Source organism: Scylla paramamosain, chromosome 6, assembly GCF_035594125.1.
Source record: "Scylla paramamosain isolate STU-SP2022 chromosome 6, ASM3559412v1, whole genome shotgun sequence".
Taxonomy (NCBI): domain Eukaryota; kingdom Metazoa; phylum Arthropoda; class Malacostraca; order Decapoda; family Portunidae; genus Scylla; species Scylla paramamosain.
In genome coordinates this window covers 2790001-2815453 of record NC_087156.1, presented here as the reverse complement: position 1 = coordinate 2815453, position 25453 = coordinate 2790001, and the positions used below count along the sequence as shown (strand labels likewise).

Genomic DNA, 25453 nt, shown 5'->3' with positions numbered 1-25453 from the left:
CTCCTCCTCCTCCTCCTCCTCCTCCTCCTCCTTTTCCTTATCCTCCACCTCCTCCCCCTGTTCCTTCTCTACCTCCTCCTCCTCCTCCTCCTCCTAATCCTCCACCACTAACACCACCACCATTCCTCTTCTTCCTTCCCTTCCTTTCTTCCCTTCAGAGTGATCCAGAAGAACCTACTTTGTTGATGTTCTTGTTGTTTGTTGTTGTTGTTGTGGTGAGTCGTGCCCTCGTGCGTGTGGCTCAGCGAACCCTCCGGTGGTCGTAATGTGAGTCGGTGGTTCAGCTCGACTCAGTAACTGGAGGCTCGAGATAGTGATGTTGCGTCGTCGTCGTCGTGGAATGAGAGGAAAAAGGCAAAAATACAGGAAAATAAGAGGAAGAGGAGCCTGATGGAAATCTTTGAAGCACGCAAAGGCTTAAAGGAATATAAAATGCCTTGCCGTTTGACTGGGAGGGAGCGAGCGAGTGAGTGCTTGGGCTTCAGACTCCGGGAGAGAAGAAACATTTCCTCGAAGCGGCGCGCACACACTGCGGGTGACGCACCTCTGGAAAACGAATCATTCACTGCAAATAGGTTCGAAAATTTACAGACGAATCAGAAATCCATTAGCAAGAGGAAAATATCAATATTCAGCAACTTCGACATTTGTAATGGACCGATTTGAGTTATCGTGGGACAGCGTAACTAAAAGCCTAAATATACACTTGAGAGTAAAATTGTCTTAATTATGATAATAAAGATAATAAAGTAATAATAATAATAATAATAATGATTACAATAATAATAATAGTAATAATAGTAATATAATGATAATAATAATAGTAATTTGACGTAAGCAAAGAAAATATAAAATTAACGAAGGCAAGATCAGACGCTAAAAATATCAAGCTAGAATCATCAAAGCCAACAAAATAGAAAAAGAAAAATTACTGCTTCGAAGGTTTTTTTTTTTTCCACTGAATAGACAAGTGACAGTATTTTAAAGTGAAGAAAAGTGTTTTCGTCGACTTCCATCGTTTTGACAGTTTCCATCTTGAACTAATTACTGACATGGTGGAGCTCCGCCCCCCGCCAGCCCCGAGGTGTGCGTCAAGGAGCAGGTGTGCGGGACAGGTGTGTTGCTCAACATTCCCGCTGCAGGTACACGCCAAATGTATATTTCACAAACGTAACATATTTTCCGTGGTGTATACGTGTGTGTGTGTGAGTGTATCGTCACGGACAGGCAGGCGGTGTGCCGGGCAGCAAGGGAAAATGTGCCGCCGGAATGTTGGCGTGTGAGGCAGGCCAGCCAGGCCAGGCAGGGGAAGTGGACTGCTGACACAGCTCCTGCTGGTAAAGCAAAAGAAAAACGTAGAAAAGTTTCGGTAATTTATTTGTGTCTGTGTTGAAAAAAGGACGCCACCAAGATAGGTGTTTAGCATAATATTCAATTCAGATAACAAATTAATTGTGATTGACAAAAACCAATTATCTTTGCGTCCTAAAACCTTTGTGTGCGCGTCGGTCTGGCCGCCAGCCAGCAGCCAGCCGTGACCCGCGCCGTACAGGGCGGCGCCTCCTGGGTCAACATTATATAAACATATATATACTACATAAAAAAAGACTTACATATGTACACATATATACCTAGAGCCTGTAAGGGAGAAATTTATATGTAACTTACTACAGTCAATAAAGATACATTTGAATCACTTGATCTTCAGTCTTCATTTTGGAATATATATATATATATATATATATATATATATATATATATATATATATATATATATATATATATATATATATATATATATATATATATTGCAAGTGTGTGTGTGTGTGTGTGTGTGTGGTTAGGTAATTAAGTGTGTGGATATGGAGAGAGAGAGAGAGAGAGAGAGAGAGAGAGAGAGAGAGAGAGAGAGAGAGAGAGAGAGAGAGAGAGCGGTTGTAGTTTTCACAATCTTATTAAGACAAATAGTTTTCCTTTTAGATAAATTTGGGATCTGCATAATTGAGTCAGCGAGTGTTGTGGCAGGTATTGAGGCACGGGCCATTTAGAGGAAACCCAATGTGATGAGCAGAGTGAGAGTGACTCATGAAGCCCCGAGATGTTTCATGAAGCCCTGCCAATAGGATTCAGAGCCTTCTTTTTCGTCATAGCGTGGCTGGCAGGAGGACGAAGAGGACAGGCTGTGTGGAGTTGCTGTATTATAAGGTACGTGAGGTATTTATTGAAACAGCGCGAACAGGTTGAGGCTGGAAGGCTATCACCTGGTCAATGAGGCATTCGGGCATACTTACAGCAGCAGTGTTGTGTTTGGAGAAGGTGGGTGGTGGTGGCAGTCGTGGCGGGGAGGCGTTGGGCCGGCAGGCCTGTGTGCGGCGACGCGCTTGTCGATGCCACGAACACGGATACGTTATGGTATTGATTTCAAGTGCACAGTTTTTCCTCAGTGACCGTAAAATTATCTTAGCCTGCACCCAACGATGTGCTCAAAGCGGCTGCCTCATGCTGTGCTGGCTGCTCCCATAAGGATGTGTGGCATGCAGTGTTTTGTTGTGGTCAGGGGTGAAGAGTTTCCATATCAATGTTTGCATCAGCTTGCATTTACGAACTCTAATCCGCAGAGTTTTCGGCCGTCTTCCTTTCCCCAGCCAGTACTTTATACATGTGGTATCGAGGGCTATGTTGGCATGAGGGGCGGTAAGTGTACATGCTTGTCTGCATCAGCCTCCATGTACGCACTCCAAACCCTACAAATTTTGGCCATCTTCCTCTTTCCATCCTTTGCTCTTCACGTGACTGCTCTCCACTTCTCAGGTCGCGTCATCGGTCAGGCATTACTTACCACTCACGTCATGCTCCTCATTGTGTCATTTTGTGCTTTTGCCTTCCTTCATATCTTGACAGTCCTACGTTGACCTTAAAATTTATGCAGTTTCTCTCTCTCTCTCTCTCTCTCTCTCTCTCTCTCTCTCTCTCTCTCTCTCTCTCTCTCTCTCTCTCTCTCTCTCTCTCTCTCTCTCTCTCTCTCTCTCTCTCTCCCTCTCCTCCTCTCCCCCTCTCCTCTTCTCCCTCTTCTCCTCTCCTCCTCTCTCTCTCTCTCTCTCTCTCTCTCTCTCTCTCTCTCTCTCTCTCTCTCTCTCTCTCTCTCTCTCTCTCTCTCTCTCTCTCTCGTATATACATTTGTGCCTCCAGATTATACTGATATAAAAAAAGTGTAAAAAATATGAGAGACTTGCCTTTAGTTCAGTCTTCTCAGAATCTCGATTGGTCAGCTCCACTCTCAAGTACATAGAGAGAGGTCTCCTGTCCCGATACTAACACATTCTCTTTCATCATGTTTCCGTTCATTTATTTTTTTACGAATTTGTTTAAATCTTGTGGTTATTACTTTCGCGCCCTCTGTCAACTGGAGCTGTCCCATTGGTTCTGCCATTACCGCTATACCGTCTATTTGTCTTGAATAACTGTTTGGCCGTCCTGAAAAAAAAAAAAAGGTCCCCGGTTGTTATTGACTTACTGAAAGGAAAGGCTTAATTTAAAAGAGAAACCTACAATACTTCTTTACTCTTGGTTGCATCTAATAGAGCGGCGTGTAAGGTGAACTTTATCCTTCCATCGATTTATTGTCACGTGCTACTTACCTTTAAAGTTTCGTTGAATGCCACCAGAACATCAATATTAAGTGCAGTCGATGTTATGCTTGATGCCTCTGTCTGCCCCCACCCCACCTCACGTACTCGTAAACTCCCTCGCTGTGGTCACTCTTGAAATACCCTCACGCAAGAGCATTATTTTTTTACTGCTTGAATTTCACGGCATTGGTGGAATATAAAATACAGAGGCCAAACATTTATTTATTTTGTTTATCACTCCAAAAAAATGTTGTACTTGATAACACAGTAGCTGTATAGTTAATAATGTTTGTTGGGTTTTGAAAACTCCTCTTTCCTTTGACTCTTGTGGTTTGTATTAGTGTTCCCCCTTCCATTCTCTCTCTCTCTCTCTCTCTCTCTCTCTCTCTCTCTCTCTCTCTCTCTCTCTCTCTCTCTCTCTCTCTCTCTCTCTCTCTCTCTCTCTCTCTCTCTCTCTCTCCCTGTGTGTGTGTGTGTGTGTGTGTGTGTGTGTGTGTGTGTGTGTGTGTATGTGTGTGTGTGTGTGTGTGTAAGATGTAAAATGTAATAAACACAAGATCCATACTCAGAATGTACGTACGAATGTATAGTACTTTTTCCTCGACATTAAACATAAGGTATGGCTCAATAATTTGTATGCCCTGTAGAAACACCCCAATGTAGACAGAAACTTGTACACATTTTTCAAGACGCAACATTGGGACGGAGCGCTGTTAAGGGGAGAAATATTGCAAAGGAAGTGGTGAGGGGGCAGAGGAGAGGAGGAAAACGGGTAACACAAGCAGAGGAAGAAAGAAGAGGAGGAATGAAACACGGAGGGGAAAGGTTTCGGGAAGAGCAAAAGAAGGAAGGAAGGAAGGAAGGAAGGAGGGAGGGAGGGAGGGAATGGAAGAAGGCACGTATATATGTAGGGAAGAAAGAATAAGGGAAGAAGATGAGAACTAGGTAAAGATACGAGTTAAAATCACATAAACGGAAGAAGAAAGAGGAGCAGTGAAAGAAGAGAAAGACGAGAAGAAATATAGCTGATAGTAAAGATATGCACGGAAGGAATAAGAAAGAGGATGAAGACAAGGTAGAGAGATGAAAGATATGAAAAGTCGTAACAGGGAGGAACAAGAAGCTGGAGGAAAGATGGTAGAAATTGAGTAGGAAGGCAGGATCAATGAAACAAAAGATAAAATATAGAACAGAGAGAGAGAGAGAGAGAGAGAGAGAGAGAGAGAGAGAGAGAGAGAGAGAGAGAGAGAGAGAGAGAGAGAGAGAGAGAGAGAGAGAGAGCATCTTCCCCTTCTCTACCCCTTTTCCTCATCTAACAACATTCTCTTCCTCACTGATTGAGCTGGACAGAGAGAAGAGAAAAGGAGAGGCACGGGAAGAAAAGTCTTAACTAGAACGTGGAAATTAGACCCGAAACTGGAATACATGAGACTCGAAAGACTAGCTCGGCAACCCACCTCGACCCCCGCCATCCCTCACCCACCTAAACCATCCCACGCGCCACCTACCGCCCCCGCCCCGCACCAGCCCTGCTCTCTCGCACCTCATCCAGCCGCTGTCTCCCTCTGTCGGCCGCGCGGGGAAGCATTACTTACTGGAGATTATAACTTGGCGTGTTTGCCTGAGGAATTGTTACCTGGGGGTTTAATGCTTGCGTGTTATTATCTTGCCAATGTTGCTTCGGATTTTCGGAAAGTTATTGCCAAAAAGCGGACAGCCCGGTTTTTATTTTTTTCATTTTTGTCTTATCTGAGGTTGTAAAGGAAAGGAATTGTTAAAGCTGGAGTATTTCAGTTGCTTAGCGTAGGGAAGTGTGAAGGAGAGAGAGAGAGAGAAAGAGGGGGGGGACAAAGGATGGAGGAGGACTAAGATTACAAGGGAGAAGGAAAGTTTGAGTGAAGGTAAAAAAAAAAAAAAGAAAAGAGAAGGAAAAGGAAGAAATATATTGAATCCTAACCTCCTCATATCTCCAACCTTCACTGCTCCCATCACCTCCCCCATCACCTCCCCCATCACCTCCCCCATCACCTCCCCCTTTCACCTTTCCCTGTCACCCCTGCACCGTCACCTCTCCCAGTCAACCGACCCCTTCATCCCTCCCTGTCACCCCCGCCCCGTCACCTCGCCCTGTCATCCCGCCAGTCACCCTGTTCCGTCATTTATCACGTCACCCCACCCCATCATCCTGCTCCGCCACCTCGCCAGTCACCCCGCCCTGTTATCCTAGATCGTCACGTAACACCGTCATCTCGGCCTGTCATCCTTCCCCGTCATCCCGCCCTGTCTGTTGTGGTGCAGTCAGTTTGTTGGGGTAGAAAATGATCCAGCAGTCCTTTTTTTTCTGGGTTCCTATTCTGAAAACGCTTTGCTCGCTCATAAGGACTGTTTGCAAAGCTCACAGAAATAATTAGTCGGGTACTTCTCCTTTTGATGATACACGGTTTTTTGTTGAACTATCACTGGAAAATCCAAACACCCTTGAAAATTCCTAAAACTTCAACTGGCGTCTGTTTAGAGATGTCCAGATACACGCAGGAACGTTTGAGAATGTGCTGCGTGACATTTATATGTAGCGGCAACTCCTGAGACACACAGCTGGTGGCCGGAACTGACACTAGCACGTCCACGCTCGATGGCGACGCCGAGGCTTCTCCCCGCAGCCTGGATCACTGGGGGCGTCGCGGATGGATGCCAGGCGCCGCCATGTACAGCAGGTGCAGAGTATTTCAAAGTACAAACACGCGGTACGGAGGAATGTATTCTGAGACATAACGCGTTACCTCGACATGTTATCATTCCGTGTCATCCCGGCTTACCATCGCCCCGCCATCATCTTAACTCGTCACCTCGCCCAGTCTCATACAGTCTCATAGCCTCGACTTCTTGTTCAGTCTTATCACCTCATCCAGAATACTGGTTCCATCTCGCTCCGTCACCTCATCCCATCACTTCGTCGTCTCGCTCTGTCACTAGCCCCGTCACCTTACCTCCTAACCTCGCCTCCTCACCTGGACCCAGAGGTACCTCACCTCACCTGGAGACAGAGAGGTAGACAGACAGACAGACAGACACGTAGAGGCAAAACACGACGAGAAGAGAAATGGAGTAGAAAAGAACACACACACACACACACACACACACACACACACACACACACAGGGACAGGCAAAGAGAAAAACAGACAGACAGAGGCAAGACACGACGAAAAATGAGTAGAAAAGACCATATAATAAGAAGAGTTTAATAGAATAACAGAACAGAACAAATAAATGCACACGTAAGAGAGAGTGAGTGAATGACGCTATAACACACAGAAAGGCCAAGGAAACCAGCTGATAGAGAGTGAGTGAATGACGCTATAACACACAGAAAGGCCAAGGAAACCAGCTGATGTACCACCACCACCACCACCACCACCACCACCTTACCCTTTACAGCAGATAATAAAGTCTGCACTCTGTCGGTGGGTGAATTATCAAGAGTTCGTCTCTCACCGCGGGGGGAATCACCTGCGGGAAGTATTTACTCAGCAAAACTGTACTCCCGAGAAGCCCTGAAGGTCACTCGCAGCGGGGAGCATATTAATTGTATTTATTTTCCCTCCCGGCCGCTCTCAAGATGAGGCAAGGGAGCCACTGAGCACTGAAGGATGGAGGGAGGGAGGGAGGGACAGAGGCAGAGGGAGACGCTGAAAGAGGAAGGTACAGCCTCTTTCTCCAGAGAGAGAGAGAGAGAGAGAGAGAGAGAGAGAGAGAGAGAGAGAGAGAGAGAGAGGGAGGGAGGGGAGGGGGACGGCAGGGGCACACGGCATACTCGTACATAGAGCAAGAGCCATTTTTGCTATCGAGGAATTAAGGTATTTAGATGATAAGACACAATTCAGTGCACAGTTTATTGTCTCTTGAATTAAGTTTTTGTTTACGGTGAGGTCTTCCTGTGCTCGAGGCTGCATCACTACCAGTATTATTATCAATGATGCTGGTGCTGGTGCTGCTGCTGCTCCCGCTGCAGCCCCCGATGCTGCCGAGGCCCAACGTACGACTACAAAAACAAAATAAATAAATAAATAAATAAATAAAATAAAATAAACAAATAAAAAATGAATATAAATAAATTAATAAATAGATAATACTAATAATAATCAAAATAATAAAATATCTTTTCCGTAATGAGAAAGTAATAAGGATAAATAAATGATAGGGTTGGAAGGGAAAATGCAGATTTTAGCGGCCGCAGTAACTTGACGGACTCCATAAATTGTATTTCCTTCAGCGACCATCTCGGAGCTAAGCATTTTCTGCCTTGAGCTGAGAGAAAACTTGCCTCACCTTTAGAATATTTCGCGCGCGTGCTCGCGCGCTCGCGTGCGTGTGTGTGTGTGGGTGGGTGGCACGAAAATTATAATGCTCTTTGAACTTAAACAGTCACAGCAGTAATGTACAGTCATAAAAAAAAAAAAAAAGTATCCTTATTCTTTTGATCGCTGAGTTATAGTGACTTCAGCGGTTTGGGTACAGTGGCAAACCTGTCTGCCTGAGGAGTCACGAGAGGCGTGTTCCTTGCCATAGCATCACTGGAGCCCTGAGTCGTGGATCACCACGCTCAAACGTTTTTTTTTTTTTTTTTTTTTTTTCATATTTCTTCGATCCTTGAGTAATTTAATAAAGATTCTTATTTTTTTTCTTGTACGTACATAGCATCTTAAGAAACTATACTAATTACAAATAAAAAAAAACATGTACGTAACCCCATCAATACCAATAAGTACGAGGAGAGAGATGACTTCATTAAACACTATACTCCCACAGCCGTCACTTCCTTTCTTACGTTTCCTCATGTCAGCATTACATGACACGACGCGATTTTCAATGTCCTGTTGGGAATCGCGTGCTTCTTGTCAGTGGCGCCATGTCCGATCACTGGGATGTGCTTAAATTCTGTCTCTGTGCATTATTAGCGTTAAAAGGTGACTCCAGCTAGACAGAAGATTCTAACCAAGCAGAGCAGAAGCCTCAGACGTAGTTGACTGAATACTTATCCTTGCTTCGCGTCACGCTTCAGCTTGTGTAGATGCGACAAACCATCAACAGTGAAGTGCTTAATATCTGACGCTCATGTACGTACAGACTGATAACAGACTAATAACCATAGAACACTTCTTGACTAAATAGACGATACGAAGTTATTAAGGTAAGTGTAACTAGAAGTTCTTGAAAAGTCTTGAATGTTCTATCACTCTTATTGCTGCCTCTCCTGTCTTTCAAAATTGCACTCTTAACTTGCACCCGGACATCTCAATAAGCTTAGAGAGAAACCATGGCAGTCAGATCAGAGGGTGAAGGGAATAACATCATGGTAAAGAAAACGCGCTCTCACATTGTTGGATAGTCTTTTCCAGTCCATTAGCAGTTTGTGGACCGCAGAAGGTATCCGTTTGCCTTGCTCTTTTGAACGACCGTTTCACGTGTACTCAAAAGCGAGAGAGTTCAATGACTAGGAGCTGTGACGTGCCATTATATAATTCTAACAATTCTATCTCCACTTGCCTAAGCCTCATTACCGACCTCTACTTGTCCAGGCCTCATTACCGGTAAAGTTATAAATTTGTTTTTGTACCATAATATTACTAAAGTAGGCCTACTATTACAACCTGTTGCATTTTCAATACATAAAAATAAGCTATAAAACTAATACATTAATCACTAGCGCCATAACATTATAACGTTATTATATGAGCGCGGCAGTACGGTCACGCGGAGCAATCAGGCGATGACATTAGCGAGGCACCTCTGCGTATTAGGCCCTGCATTAGTAAGATAATACTATCATGCCATTACGTGGATTGGATTTCCACTTGATTATGTACGGCACACTCCCATTTTAAAACTCAACCTTTTAATGACTCTCTCTCTCTCTCTCTCTCTCTCTCTCTCTCTCTCTCTCTCTCTCTCTCTCTCTCTCTCTCTCTCTCTCTCTCTCTCTCTCTTCCTGTCCAAACTAGATCAGCAGTCAGAGGAATAAGATTATACTAATTATCCATTATTTAAATCTATAATTATGTATACCTTGCCCAAACATTCGAATGCAAATCAAACGCTGTGATTTCAAAGACCAAAAAATGAGAATACGAATAGCTTGAAATATTGACTTCCAATTTATTTTCTCCTATGAAGATAGTATAAGAATACTTCCTCTTTAGTGGAGGCCGTAGGAGCAGGTAGGTAACTCCGGAAAGCATGCAGCAAGTGAGAATATATACTCGTACTGACGACTAAAGAAAATGAAGATGCCAGCGAGTGTGATGAGTGCCAACGAATGCTAAACAACACAAAATTCCAGAGATGCATTCCGCGGGAGGTTTCTCCCTTCCACCGCACCCCCAATTCATTTGGAATAGTCGATCAGCTAGAGATAACAAAACTGGCCACCCACAGCGCTCTTCTTACCAGAGCTCGCTGACGACCCTGTACTAGATGTTGTGGACATAAGCTAACGTAACGCCCTTTCGAACGTGTCCCAGATGGTGGGAGATGGTTAATAGTGTGTGTGTGTGTGTGTGTCGTAATGGGGGACGCTCCCCGTGTCATTGTTGGCGTTATGTAATGTTACGGAATTACAGACCAATACTGAAAAGAAGATACGAACGAAAGTCAATGATAGTTTGCCTTTGCTCTGATAAATCTCTCTCTCTCTCTCTTCGTTCTTGCATTAGGTGAGGTGGTGATGGCTGTGTTATTTTTAAGTGTTGGTTGTGCTGATAAAAGTGGTGAGATTATGGGTGTGGGCTGGTATAGAGGATGATGAGTGGAGGTGATGGTGGTGGCATCCCGTAATGGCTGCCAGACGAGGTGCCGATGACCAGGATGGAGTGAACACTAATTCAATTTGCCAAAGCAATTACCGTTTTTGACGACTGTGATTTAAAGAAAATACCATTAGTTCAAATGTATATATGAATATATTTAAATATATGAATCAACGGTATTATTGTAAGATAATTGTGAAGATGGAGAGTATTTGGACAGTGGTGCCAAATATATACAAAGGCAAGAGCAGATTTGTGGCGTTGCCACGCATTCATTATGATGGTTATTCGGTGGCTATCTAGAGTCCTTTCCCGACCTTATTACTGGTCTGTTGTCTTCCATTCTTTCGCATAATCCTTTAGATACACCCGAATCGTAAATATAAAGTGGTGAAGTACCCCCTTCCCTCCAACCAGGCAAACTTGGGGGACATGGAAATGTGGAGTGTTTTGGGTGGAGAGAAAGCAGCAAATAATTCACTGATTTATGATTAAAGACTCAGTATTAGACAAGCACCAGGCACTTAAAAAGTCTTCGTCGCCAATCCATTGTTGCTGAGAAATTCTCACAACTTTCCTTGTTCTTGCTAAATGATAGCGAGATCAAGCAGTGTCATAGCACACCCTCTGCACGTAGCAGCCATAACTGTTACTGAAGTGAACGGCTTTGATACTCATAATATAACGCAGTGCATATTCGAACTCACGAGGTGCTTCGTTCCAAGACAGACACCAAACCATCTCGAATCAGTCACTTGAACTTACTTGAATTCCTTTTCTTTAATACTAAATGCCGAATCTATACACTGGATCCCAAATTCACTGTGTATTCAATGCACTTATAACGTGCGTGGTGTGAAGTTGTAATCCTATCTGCGCAATCAGTAATTTACTCCTCGGCCAATAGAAAAAAAAACGTCGTAAGGTTGGTATTCGGTATTATTTATAAGTAAAGAGGTGCATACATTCTGTCTGCCCTTGTCCTTAAGGGCGGGTTCAGATGAGGGCGGCTATGTTAGGTAAGGCAAGGTTATTGTCCTTAAGGAGATCTCCCCGCTTAAATTACGATAGTGTCCGTTTGTTAGGAAATTTTCCTCGAAAACTGGCGGTTTTTTTTTTCTTTAGATTCTTAATTTTTAAAACCATATTTGACATTTTCTTTTCCTACCAAAAAATCCCGATTCTCCATAGTCCTCCAAGCATGTTTGAGGTGCTGGGGAGGAGAGGGGATGGTTGGCGTTATTAATCAGTCATCATGATTATCATGACCATATTTTTTTTATATCATCATCGAGATATCAGGCACATCATGCGCAAGACTGCTACTGCGCATTTCTTAGACGAGATCGCGGGACTAGAGCGTTCAGGCTGGGGAGGTACTGATGGTGAAGCAAACGCTGGAGGGACAAGTTGCCGGGAAGCTGCCAGTGACAGCTGTGGTGGAAGGCTTGCTAGAGGTGGTGAAAGGGGGAAAGAGGAAATATACCTTATGGTGGTGGGCAAGATTGGTACTATAACTACGATATATATATATATATATATATATATATATATATATATATATATATATATATATATATATATATATATATATATATATATATATATATATATGAGAGAGAGAGAGAGAATTGCGCAACTTCCTCTTTCTGGAATGACACCTTCCCGTCTCCTATATCTCCTCACCCCCACCACACGCCACACCCACCACCCACAACAACAACAAAAAAAAAAAAAAAAAGAATAAATAAATGATGACCAAGCCTGGCAGCGTTAGCGATTATACGCGTTGTAATGCTTGCTTTCCTTATTACGTTGTGAAGTCATAACATGTCTCTCGCCCGAGGCTGAGGCGCGCCCGTTCCCTGGAGGAAGGCAGATAAACACACCCTTTTACTACTAACGCACAGGAAAAAAGTTTGCAAAGTGTCTTGATGAAATTAGGGCCTTTCTTTCTTAAAGGTCACGGCAACTTTGTCATCCGCTATTCTTATCTTCACACGTATTTTCGTTATTTTTAGTTATTTTTATCAATCTTTCCTTGACTCCAATCTTTGGTGATAGTGTGGGGCGAAACACTAATATATCTTCTGATTGTTGGTCTTCCCAGAAAACCTTGCAGAAAGTGATAGGTAAGAGAGAGTATTTGATGGAAGGCGGCAGTTAAGAGAAAGTATTAGATGGAAGTTGGCTTTGTTAATTACAAGGAGGCAATGAGCAATGAACAGGATCCAGAGGTGTGTGTGTGTGTGTGTGTGTGTGAGGAATGTGGGTTTATGTGAACAGACAAAGAGGCAGACACACCTGAGAGGTACAAAAATGTCACTATCGCAAACTTCACTCTGCAAAATCATAATTGGCCGATTCTTTGATTTGCAACAAGAGAAATATCACTTATCCGCTACTGAGAACACACACACACACACACACACACCTCGATTTGTTGTTAGCACCTTGTTTACTTCAGTAGGTCCACCTGTTGCTGATGATAGCCGGGAAGGAGAGGAATGAGAGGAGGACGAAAGGCAGACCGGAAGACAGATAAGGAAGGAGGGAGGGAGGGAGGGAGGGAGGGAGGTGGGAGGCAGATAGCAAGGAAGGGAAGGGAAAAGGAAAGAGGAGGGCAAGAGTTTTCATATAATTTTATTTCTTAGATCTTTTTAATCGTCTTCGTGCGCGAGTTTATCACCTCGCCCTCCACGTGCCGAGCATTGTGCCTCCTCTTCTGCGCTTCCTGGTGCTGTGGCCCAACCTGGACGCTGTGGTGCGTTTGTTTTGCCTCAGGCCTCCTGCTTCCTTTTTTAAACTCCGCAGAGAGAGAGAGAGAGAGAGAGAGAGAGAGAGAGAGAGAGAGAGAGAGAGAGAGAGAGAGAGAGAGAGAGAGAGAGAGAGAGAGAGAGAGAGAGAGAGACAGTGAGTGAGTGAGTGAGTGAGTGTGAGTGTGTGTGTGTGTGTGTGTGTGTGTGTGTGTGTGTGTGTGTGTGTGTGAGCAAGCAAGCAAGCAAGCAAGCAAGGAAGTAAACATTGGTAACCGTAATACAAAATATTTCAATGTGTACATACAATTTATGCATACCATACAGTAGCCACGACCCGTCCAGCCCAAGGTCTCTGACGGACGTTTGTTTATTATACAGTATAGGAGTGAATGAGAACAAATTCTAATGTATAACAAGATCGATGAATTTAATTACATAGCAGCAGTAGCTCACTAGTACAGATAAAGGCAATAATAGAAGTGTCAGACTGTAATTAAATTATATTAAAATAATAATAAAAATAAAAACAGTAAGTATTAACTATAACATCAACAACAGTTGCAAGAATAGCAATAATATCATTAACCGTAATAATTGTAATTGTAGAAATATTAATGGTAAAAATAATAATAACTTATGATGGTAACTAGCAACAACAGCAATGACAAATAATGATAATAATAATAATAATAATATTATTATTATTATTATTATTATTATCATTATTATTATTTTATTAAAATAATAATAATAATAATAATAATAATAATAATAATAATAATAATAATAATATTATTATTATTATTATTATTATTATTAATAGCAATAATAATAACAATAACAATTTTAGTAATCAACAGCAATAAAGTGATAATGCTAAATATAGCAACAATTAAAAAAAAAAAGATTCCTGCAATTAATAACAAAATCTATTCTGTTGATTAAGTAGATACTTTTAATATCTTGTTTGTCTAAATTTACTAGCAGTTGTAAGAATTTTTTTTTTTTTTATAGAGGCAAACTATTAAACAATTTTGGTCCAAAATTTGTTGAATGTGTGTGTGTGTGTGTGTGTGTGTGTGTGTGTAAACGCGCGCTTCTGCATCCTTTCTTTATTCCTCCCAGTCTTTATTTTCTCCTCTTCGCCCTCTCTGCCGCTGTCTGTTTGTTCATCATTATGCGTCTGGCGAGGAAGGAAGCACCGCGCGTTCGTTCCCTGTTTTTACGGCCAGGCGGAACACTTAGCCAGCCAGCAGGTGTTGCCTTTACCTGCTGGGCTGTGTTATGCAGGGCCTGGCTGGAAGACCACCACCAACACCAACACACCTGGTGCCACACCTGTCCCAGTTTCTCCCACACATCTGAGCCTGAACTGTCCCATAACTGTCGCAACACTGTCTGCTAATGGCACAGTGCTGGTGGCGGGAATTTTTAGCCGCACACGGGAAGAGTTGCCGGTGAGAAGCCGTTTGGGCGAGCAAGTCAAGGGTCGTTGGGCGCTTGTTGGCCTTTTGCCTTGAGTGTGGCGTTGTGTCTGGCGCGGGGAGGGAATAACGCTGCTGGCTGTGTGTGTGTGTGTGTGTGTGTGTGTGTGTGTGTGTGTGTGTCCTTTTTCCAGTTCTTTCTAATTTTTTTTTTTTTTTTTTTGTATTTCCCGATAGCATCAATCCTGTTTTTATCAACCAGTTTTATTTCTGTAGCTTGTTTCCTTGCCTTACTACCATTGTCTCGGTGGAGGTTTTCGTAGTAGAGATTTTAGCATTTTTTAATGGACTTCTCTTTCCTGGTTAGACGGTGGTTGTGTGTGTGTGTGTGTGTGTGTGTGTGTGTGCGTCAGTGCGTGCGCGCGTGCGTGCGTTTGTGTGCGTGTACGTGTGTGTGCGTGTGCCTCACATTCTCGGTTAGAATAAACATGGGGAAAGTGGAGACAAATGCATCACATTTTTGTTTGACAAATCTCAACGAAGGGTCGCACTGATCTCAACCATGGGTCGCATTCGTTTTGCACAGCTCCTCAGAATGTCCTCCTACCTCCTCGACACTACCATGACGGGCGTGAGGAACACGTGGACTGGCTGGAAATATTGACACGCCCTGCAACTCAAAACCCAGATAGAGGCACGTCTCCAGGCGAGCGTCGCATGAATGAGCTGGCAAGCCTGGCCTCATGGGTGGAGTCGCCAGCTATTCAGAGCAGTGTTGTACACTAAGCTCGTTATACCGGTGCAGCAATCGAGCGTGCTGGGTCATTTTTGTACTAGCTGCAGCGTTTACGGGTGTCATTGTTGAGTAGCTGCTGCATGGCTGGCCAAGAGCTGCCTGCAGGGCGGCGGTGCCTGGCTCTCGGCGCCTCCCAGTAGTCAGTGCCCCAGCCTGTACTTGCCTTGCCTTACCGACGCTGTAAATCACTGCGCCCTGTGTTCTTCCCTCCTTCATTACGATTTATATTGTTATTTTCTCTCCCCTCTCAGACTTGCAGGCGTGGCGTGTTATCCCGTGCAGTGGGATGGGAAGAAACGGGAAGGCCACCTGCCTCGGCTGTAGAAGCTTTCCTGTATTGCCTGACTTGTGGGCTGCTTTATTTTGACATCAAGTTGCACATATCGCGTTTCTTAGTTTTTTGTTGTTCAATATCTTGACTCTGGGCGCCGTATGATCCCATTGTTGCGGTGCTCTGTATTCAATCTGCCAACAGTCAGTATTTCTTGTGACACCCGGCAGAAGGTGTCCAAGTTTCTATTCATCTTCATTCAGTATATTTTATTTATTATCATTTTTTTTTTTTTTTATGTAGGAGGGTCACCGGCCACGGGCAACAAAAATCCAGTAAAAAAAAAAAAAAAAGATAGCCCACTAAAAATGCCAGTCCCCGAGTAAGGCCCAAAGTGGTAGTCAAAAATCGAAGGATAATTGTCTTGAAACCTCTCTCTTGAAAAAAATTAAAGTCATAGGAAGGTGGAAATACAGAAGCAGGCAGGGAGTTCCAGATATTTCCAGAGAAAACTGATGAATAATTGAGAATACTGATTAACTCTTGCATTAGAGAGGTGGACATAATAGGGGTGAGAGAAAGAAGAAAGTCTTGTGCAGCGAGGCCGCGGCAGGAGGGGAGGCATGCAGATAACAAGATCAGAAGAGCAGTTAGCATGAAAATAATGGTAGAAGATAGCAAGAGATGCAACATTGCGGCGATGAGAAGGAGGCTGAAGACAGTCAGTTACAGGACAGGAGTTGATGAGGGGAAAAACTTTAAATTCCACCCTGTCTAGAAGAGCGGTATTGAGTGGAACCTCCCCAGATATGTGAAGCATACTCCATATATGGACGGATAAGGCACCTGTACAGAGCTAGCAGCTGGAAGGGTGAGAAAAACTGGCGGAGACGTCTCAAAACACCTAACTTCGTAGAAGCTGTTTTAGCTAGAAATGAGATGTGAAGTTTCCAGTTTAGATTATAAGTAAAGGACAGACTGAGGATGTTCAGTGTAGGAGAGGGGGACAGTTGAGTGTCATTGAAGAAGAGAGGATAGTTGTCTATAAGGTTGTTCACTTCGTAATGTGATTTCTAGTTACAGTATATTCAATTAAGCAGCTATCTTAAGTTAGCTCCTCGATATCAGGGGACATCACTACCGAGGATATAGCTCAGGAGAGGCCACCTCTGTCTGTACTAGCTCGGCAGAAGAATACGCCACAATCCCACTGTAGACTTGTAAGAACATGAGAATACTACTGATAACGTAAGACTTAAAATGAACTTATTTAATGCCATGAAAACCCACCAGGTATTAATGGGAAGCTAAAACCAGACTAAACGCTGCACGTGTGTGGACGAGTTTGGCGTTGTGTTGCGTCCAGTGCTTACTAGTCTCGCACAAACCCAGGAACTGTCTGTCTGTCTGTCCGTCTGTCTGTTTCCTTCACATTTTCGAAAAGTGATTTCTAGGCAGCCAAACTTTTGCATGCAACATTCCAGGGAGAAATGTGCACGAGAAATATAAAAATCGTTCAAATTGTCATATATATATATATATATATATATATATATATATATATATATATATATATATATATATATATATATATATATATATATATATATATATATATATATATATATATATATATATATATATATATCTCTCTCTCTCTCTCTCTCTCTCTCTCTCTCTCTCTCTCTCTCTCTCACGAAAGCGATGGTAACTGGTGGACATGTTGCCATCATGGTGACGCCGTTATTGAATTTGTCCTTTGAAGCAATCCTAATTCCTCTCTGAATTAACACTGATGAAGTGCCACTCTCTCTATTAATTACAGGTCCAATTTATATTCTGTGTTGAAGTACTGAAGCATTAAAGAGAATAGTGATTTAATTGTAGCACGAGAACCTCATGTGTGCGTGCATACTTCCGACGACGGTCTTAATACCTTAGATCTTGTCTGTCGGATCAAGTCTGGTTACCGTCATCGCCTCTCTCTCTCTCTCTCTCTCTCTCTCTCTCTCTCTCTCTCTCTCTCTCTCTCTCTCTCATGTGCGCGCGCGCATGCGCACACACACACACACACACACACACACACACACACACACACACACACACACACACACACACACACTTACTTTTAGACATGGTGCAAGTATAGGTATTTATCTCATTAAATCGTCTTGCTCAGGTCAGTGTCTTCACTCCTCTAGCTCGTGGCCGCTGTGCTTCCCCCGAGTCTGTCTGTCTCCTTGGTATGCTAAGGAAGGAAACACAAGCACGCCTGAGACGTGAGATAGCTTGTCCGTTTGGGTGCCATCAGTGTTTTTTTATTTTTTTTATGAAGGGATAGTGTGGACCATTGTTTTTCAATCATTACATCTAATAGCCATTTACTTTTTATTTTTGATTTGTGTGTGTGTGTGTGTGTGGTTTGTATTTATTTTCATATATTCATTTGGCAGCATGCATTCTCCATTGTCCAGCAATTCATGAAGGTGAAGACGCAGGATTGGGTGTTACACGCTAATGATCGCCAATCCTTCTTTCATTACAGCGTGTGAACCTTTGCCGCGTGACTTGTGCAGTGTAAACCATCGCCGCGTGACTTGTGTAGTGTGAACCATTGCCGCGTGACATGTGTAGTGTGAACCATCGCCGTGTGACTTGTGTAGTGTGAACCATCGCCGCGTGACGTGTGTAGTGTGAACCATCGCAGCGTGACTTGTGTAGTGTGAACCATCGCCGCGTGACTTGCGTAGTGTGAACCATCGCCGTGTGACTTGTGTAGTGTGAACCATCGCCGCGTGACGTGTGTAGTGTGAACCATCGCCGTGTGACTTGTGTAGTGTGAACCATCGCCGCGTGACTTGCGTAGTGTGAACCATCGCAGCGTGACTTGTGTAGTGTGAACCATCGCCGCGTGACGTGTGTAGTGTGAATTATCGCAGCGTGACTTGTGTAGTGTGAACCATCGCAGCGTGACTTGTGTAGTGTGAACCATAGCCGCGTGACGTGTGTAGCGTGAACCATCGCAGCGTGACTTGTGTAGTGTGAACCATCGCAGCGTGACTTGTGTAGTGTGAACCATCGCCGCGTGACGTGTGGAGTGTCTTGTTGACCATCCACACGTCTACTCTCCACGTCACGTCGCCCACGCCTCCTTGTCACAAGTGAGTATTCCTTTACGTCTGGTGTTGCACTGGTGTTGCATTAGTACTGTATTGTGGTCGTGTTGTCTTGTGCTGGTATTGCTTTGTGCTGGTGTGTTGGTACTGTTGGTGTTGTGCTGTTGTTGTGTTGGTGTGTTTTTTTTGTGCTTGTGTTGGTATCGTGCTGGTTTTATATGTGTTGGTGTTGTGTTGTGTTAGTGTTGTGTTGTGTTGTGCTAGTGTTGTGTTGGTATTGTGTTATGTTGTGGTGTGTTGGTGTTTATAGAAGGGATGGTTAAGATAACGAAAATGTTGTGTTGGTGGATTGAAGCACAGCGGCCTGAGGCGGTGTGGCCACATGACAGGAATGGCAGCATTGGAGGCGACCAGGAGTGTGGCGTGTGTCACAGACGCGGTGGGCAACCTCCAGTGAAATGGGAGGAGAGAATGGTTGAGTGTGTGAAACGGACGAGAAAGACTGACAGGACTGGAGCACGCGAGGAGGAAAAGGAAAGCAGAGACAGGTCGTAGTCATTCCCGCTGTAGAGTTCTTAAGAACAAGCATCCTATATAGACAGGTGAGAGACAGCTATAGTCAATCTCGTATGCAGAGTAAGGAGGAAGCGTTCAAGATAAATGGAATGGTTATTTTTCATTATTTTAATACTGAAAAAAATGTGCAGGAAAAACACTTGTGTAAAACTGGCTCTGGTTATTTTTCTGTAACTAGGTCACTTGCGTTAGTTTGATTTTGCAGAAACTGAAATGAAAGAATGCATCAATTAACATTCACTTTCAGATAAACACGATGCCTCTTACTTGTTGGGCATAATTGCTCCAAGGGAAGTTTCCTCTCAGGCACAGCACATGCGGCACTGGGTGTTGTTTCAGATGTAATCAGACTGAAGATCAAAATGGTAGAGCCCGTAGAAAGCAAACCTGAAAGCTTTTCCTGTTTCGATTTTATCAGTTCAGGGAAACGGGAAGATAAATTTATCTGGACACTAGAGAGCGGAAAGCGGACAGAATTGCGTGAAAATCTCTTACATGCTGGGCAATGGAGTTTCTGTTAAGAGTGGTGTGATGTCACCAGTGAAGGTCTGTAAAAGGCTGAAAATGTGCAGGGCGGATTGTTTGTCACGTCATGGAAGCGCCGCGCCTCACTCCCTCCCTCCCTCTCCCCCCCCTCCCATCTCCCTCCCTCCCCTCTGCAGGACTCGGCGGCCTTCCTGGTGCGGCACCTCCACAGCGGAGTAATATCCTGCGTGTCCTCGAGTCGCGATGCTTGAAATGCCTCGTTTTGCTCATTTCCTGCCGCGATGTTTCCTCTCGAGTGGATGTGCCACCGTCCGCAGGGCAGGCAGCCTGCCAGGACTCACGGCGGGGATGCAGCGATGAGGGAGAAGATTATGGTGGTGATGATGGTAAATAGTTGAATTAATAGATGGATACATAAATAGATAGATTGATTGATTAATTAATGTATGAATAATTAGTCATTAGCCAGGAGGCAGCGAGTAGAGAAACTTTGGTACACTGAGACATAATGTATCTAGAATTGTGCACAGAAAAGAGCCGAGAAAAGAATAGATAACCAAGGACAAATATAACAAAATTAATGAATTAATAAGTACCAGACACTTTTTTTCCGGGAAGTCTTTTCGGCACTGCAGTTAGCAGCACCAGACTGGCTTTCTCGTACACTATCCTGGTACTCGAATCACAGTGCTGTGCACGATGGTATAGGCAGCGATGCCAAGTCGGGCATGGCAGGGAAGCTCGCACTAGTAAGGTGTCCAGCGTGCTGCAAGCGATGGTGATGGCTGACGCAACACTGTATGAGATGTTGTGCTATAAGAGACTTGCGTGTAATTGTTTGTGGGTATTAGTATATTAACTACCAAGAATGACACATTGAGACACAAAAGTACTTCAACATCGAATTGCTTTCCGCGGTGAAGTGAGGGCGTGGCGAGGCGCTGCCTGTGAGAGGAAAAAGAGGAGGAGGTGGAGGAGGAGGGGTAAGCGAAAAGGTCAGGTGAGACTGATGGCTGTCGATTTTGTGCATAATTAATTTTTCAGTTTCATTTTGATTTTTGCGGGTAGTGGCGCGCCCGGCGCGTGATAATGGCGGAACGACGCTCCTCTTGCCTTGACCTGTCAGTGTGTGTGTAAATAATTTTAAAGTAAATAAGTTTATTGCCATAACAACTATTTACAAATGTGTGTATGTGTTCGTATGCTCTCTCTCTCTCTCTCTCTCTCTCTCTCTCTCTCTCTCTCTCTCTCTCTCTCTCTCTCTCTCTCTCTCTCTCTCTCTCTCTCTCTCTCTCTCTCCTTTCCAAAGTTAAGCATCTCTTCACAAAAAAAAAATGTGCGTGCACATATATAGCATCCTAATTCAGTATTTCCAAAAACACACAGATCTAAAAAAAAAAAAAACACATCATAGTTTACTCCGAATAAAATCAAGGTCAAGGGAGGTACACACACACACATCATATAGCCCTCTAAACATTTATTGAAGCCAAGTGTACTGTGGCAAGGAATTTTTATTAAAGATCTGATCGAAACCTTTCTGGGTGTCGAGTTACATAACGTTAATGGAACATTGTCTCCAGTTTTCGCGTATTAAGGAAAAGTGCTACGATTAAATTTGGTAATGAAATGGAAGCTTCAAATTAAAGGCTGGAAAAGACTCAAAAAGAAAGGAACAAGAATCAGAACTAAGTCTAGCAATAAGGATTTAGAGAAGAAACTTTACATGAACTGTGCGGGAGGGCAGTGGTGGTCGTGCTCGAGGACACCACTCACCTGCCAAAAAGTGAGGCGTTGGGATTGATGGCACGGCGCCAGTATTGGCAGCAAGCACTGCAGTGGGGCAATTTTGGCGTGTCAGTGGCTGTTGTGGTCGTGATTTTTCTCCTAGGTAGCTACAGGTGGCTGGAAGCGGGAAGTACTGCACTGAAGCAAGTCTTTGAGAGCCAGTGCCTGTTGAGGCAATGACTTCCCGCGTGGGTGGCTGCAGGAGGCGGGGAGCCCTCACAACTGCACAAGTGTCCACAGGTGTCCTCGACATGCGCCTAAACTCCTCACCTTCTTTTCCGAGCTGTCGTTGATATTAATTTTTATTACAGTACAATGTTTAGTTTTCAAATGTTTCCCACCCGCCCTGGCCAGCCTGCAAGAGTGTTCCTCCCCGCGGGCTACAGGCTGGCCACGGTGGGCGAGACCCCAGAGGGCAGCGTGGTGGTGTCATTCACCAAGCCAGACCACCTTGTCGCCACACCAGCCATCTGCCCACAGCCACCCACCACCCCCGTAAGACCGCCTACCACTCCCGAGGCAGAGTCGCGTCCCCGAGACTTTGCCTCGGTGATCCTACGTAAGTAATCATTCATACATTTATCAACAGTAATGGTTTTGTGCACGGCGCAGGTGTGGTGTGTTGTTGGGCTAATTTCTTTTCGGCGAGGAAATATAAATCCGCCTCTCTTTTCCTTTCGTTTTGTTTTTGCACTTTGCCCTGTTCTCTGTTTTTATTTCTTGTTCTTGTGGTTCTTGATGGTTCCCTGAAGTGATTACGCATGCCAGCAAGTCAGTTCTCGCCCATCAGCAGCACAAATATTTCCTTCGCACTGTTACTCCCGGAAGTGCCAGAAAGGCTGCTTTGAACGGAAAAAAAGTAATAATCTGAATTCACTGATTAATTAGGAGACCAGCGGCGTCATGTTTGCACCCTGGATCAAGATGTATAGAATGATTACTTCATTACTTAATGAAAAACAGGCGTCTGGGATGAAAGGCAGGATTTTCATCAAAGAATCAAAGAGTGGAAGGAAAAGGCTTGGGGTTGGTCGTCAAGCAGCGGGTGGGGTAAGGGCCTGTGTGTGTGACCTTCTGAGGGAGGATGTGTTTCTGCGACAATAACTGTCACTTTCGCATTTTGTGTAAATACTTGAACTCATTTTGTTTAAGTGTCCTTGGAAGTGGTAAAGAACCAAGTGGCGTCTCCACAGAGATCACAATGAAACCATAAAACAAGGCCTGTAATATAAGAAGCACGGGGCGCGACGTGAGACTTGCTTGCGTGCTGAAATGTTGAGGTTGAATCAATTAAAATTTTCAGGGTATGGAGATGGGAAAATTATGATTGCAGTAATATCAGTTAGAACTTACTAGAACTTAACTAAACTGTAATTACTATAGCTTATCACAATGTACTTTACTATCTAGCGTGGTGAATCTTTTAGAAGAGTGCGTGAGGCCCACACACGTCAGCGTCACAGTACAGAGCGTCTCACTGAGTCTGGTGATTAGGTCACGTGGTAATCTTTGCTTAGTGTGTGTACTGGTGTACGTATGTGTGTTCTCCATAAATTAGTTGTACATTCTGCCACAATCTGCTGGTGTTATTACGTCTATTATGTTCCTGCACATGGTACTGTTGTGTTGTGATCTGGCCACGAATTGATTAGAATGTCTGCAGTGGAACGAAGGATTACTTCTTGGTCACTATCATACTGGTAAATCTCTCTCTCTCTCTCTCTCTCTCTCTCTCTCTCTCTCTCTCTCTCTCTCTCTCTCTCTCTCTCTCTCTCTCTCTCTCTCTCTCCACAATTTTTTTTTTTTTTTCAGCTCGTAGTGTTGTGTTGAACGTGCTTATTGTGAGCGTTGCTGAGGAGTTTCGAGGCCCCATTATTCTAGTGATTCATGTTTCACGCACCGCTAAGTCCATCAAAAGCTTATTGTGTGTGTGTGTGTGTGTGTGTGTGTGTGTACGCTCAGCTGGTGATTAACTATATATTTTCCGCGGTCATCTAAAATATTTGGTTATTCATTAATTGATCTTTATTTTTGTTGCTATAGTTTTCATCCATTTCGTGACCGTTGCTTTAGCTTCCATTTTGTTCGCGTTGTTTTTTTGTACTTTTATTTTGTTATTCTTATTGTCATTTTTTTAAAGTAAATAAATAAGTAACATATATTGCCACATAAATTTCATACAAGTTCTTATAAGCATTTTAAATGAGAAACTATGGCACGGGCTGTCGATCCGGAGCTCCTTGACAGACAGCTTGAGTTAACAAAATCTGGCAAGAGCAACAATTTGAAAGGTGAATTGTATAAAGGATGCACATTATGAATTTTCAAAATTGATTTTTTCATACGAACATACATCTTTATATACGGTAGCAAAATCATACAGGAATTATTCATATATACGCATGCACATAATAGATATTCATATAGGCAGCTTCATTTATCAAACACCAGACATACAGACACCGAACACTTTCCAACACAAGACTATATAGAAACACGCACCTAACAGATACCTACGAGTATGTACATATATTTTACATGCATTTTACACCTACATATACATAACAATAATTGTCCTAAGAAGAATAGAAATAATGAAAATTGAAGTGATGCTGTTGATATGGTGATGATAGTACAAATGACAGTAGTGTCAGGCATAGGGAAAAGGGTCTGCTGTGTGCTGGTGAGCTGCATGGTGCGCTAACCCAGTGGTCCCGTGTGGCGTAGGCCGCTGCGGTGCCCTTAGGAAAATTTTGTTCCATCGCCTCCATGATTCTCTGTTCATCTAATCTCTTATATTGTCAGAAATATTTCCTTGTTAAGGTTTTCTTTTTGTTTATTTAATTAATTATCTTTTTTTTCATCGTGTTGTTCAATAATCCATGTGTTGTGCGCGCCAGCAGTCCTCTGTGAGGAGAGCACATTATGCGTGAGTGAGCTGAGATGTTGTGTGCCCGTCACCATTACACTAATTTGTGCCACCGGCTGAGGTGATCTCTCCGCACTTATATAATTGCTGCTGCTACTACCTTTATTACTGCCACGCCTACTATTGCTCCTTTTGTTGCTTTGTGCAACTACATCTTTTATTATATAAGAGGGACATTGGCCAAGGGGCAACAGAAAGTTCGAGAAAAGGCCCACTAGAGTGCGAACATAAAGAAAGGTAAAAAATAATCGAAAATTGGGTGTCTTGAAATCTCCCTCTTGAAAAGTTTCGAGTCATAGGAAAGAGGAAATACAGAAGCAGGCAGGGGAGTTCCAGAGTTTGCAAGAAAAAAGAATGAACGATCGAAAATACAGGTCAACTCTTGCATGAGAGAGGTGGACAGAATAAGGGTGAGAAAAAATAGTCCTGTGTAGCGAGGACGCGGGAAGAGGGGACACAAAATATAAAAGTATAGAATAGCAAGAGATGCAATATTGCGGCTGTGAGAGACAGGCTGAAGACAATTAATTAAATAAGTTGATAAGACGAATTAGATCATTAGATGAACCTGGGGAGGTATCTAGGAGAGGCAAGGAGAGCGGGAGACGTTGGTTGATGGGGAGACAATGGGGAAGGTGATGGGGTGAGATGGAAGGGGGAGGAGACTCATTGGGGGAGAAGTGAGTGGAGAAGAGGCGTATAATGGAGAATGGTGGATTTGCGAGTGCTGTCCAGGTGCATAAAACTTCCCTTCCCTCATGCGTGTTTCTCCAGGAGCATATTAATCACGAGGTCTTTAATGCTTTACCTGTTCTCTGTCACTTTTGTAGAGGATTGAATTCAACTTCACCATTCAGAGAGGAGCGGGTTCTGG

The 25453-nt window shown here is 43.6% G+C and overlaps 1 long non-coding RNA gene across 1 annotated transcript in view; it reads left to right on the top strand.

Moving 5' to 3' along the window:
• Window positions 1-2159: 2159 nt before the first annotated feature.
• The window catches only part of LOC135101213 (uncharacterized), a 150318-nt gene continuing 127024 nt past the window's right edge, over window positions 2160-25453 (top strand). Inside the window, exon 1 of the long non-coding RNA XR_010269157.1 lies at window positions 2160-2205. This is a non-coding gene — a long non-coding RNA (uncharacterized LOC135101213). The remainder of the gene's footprint in view (window positions 2206-25453) is intronic.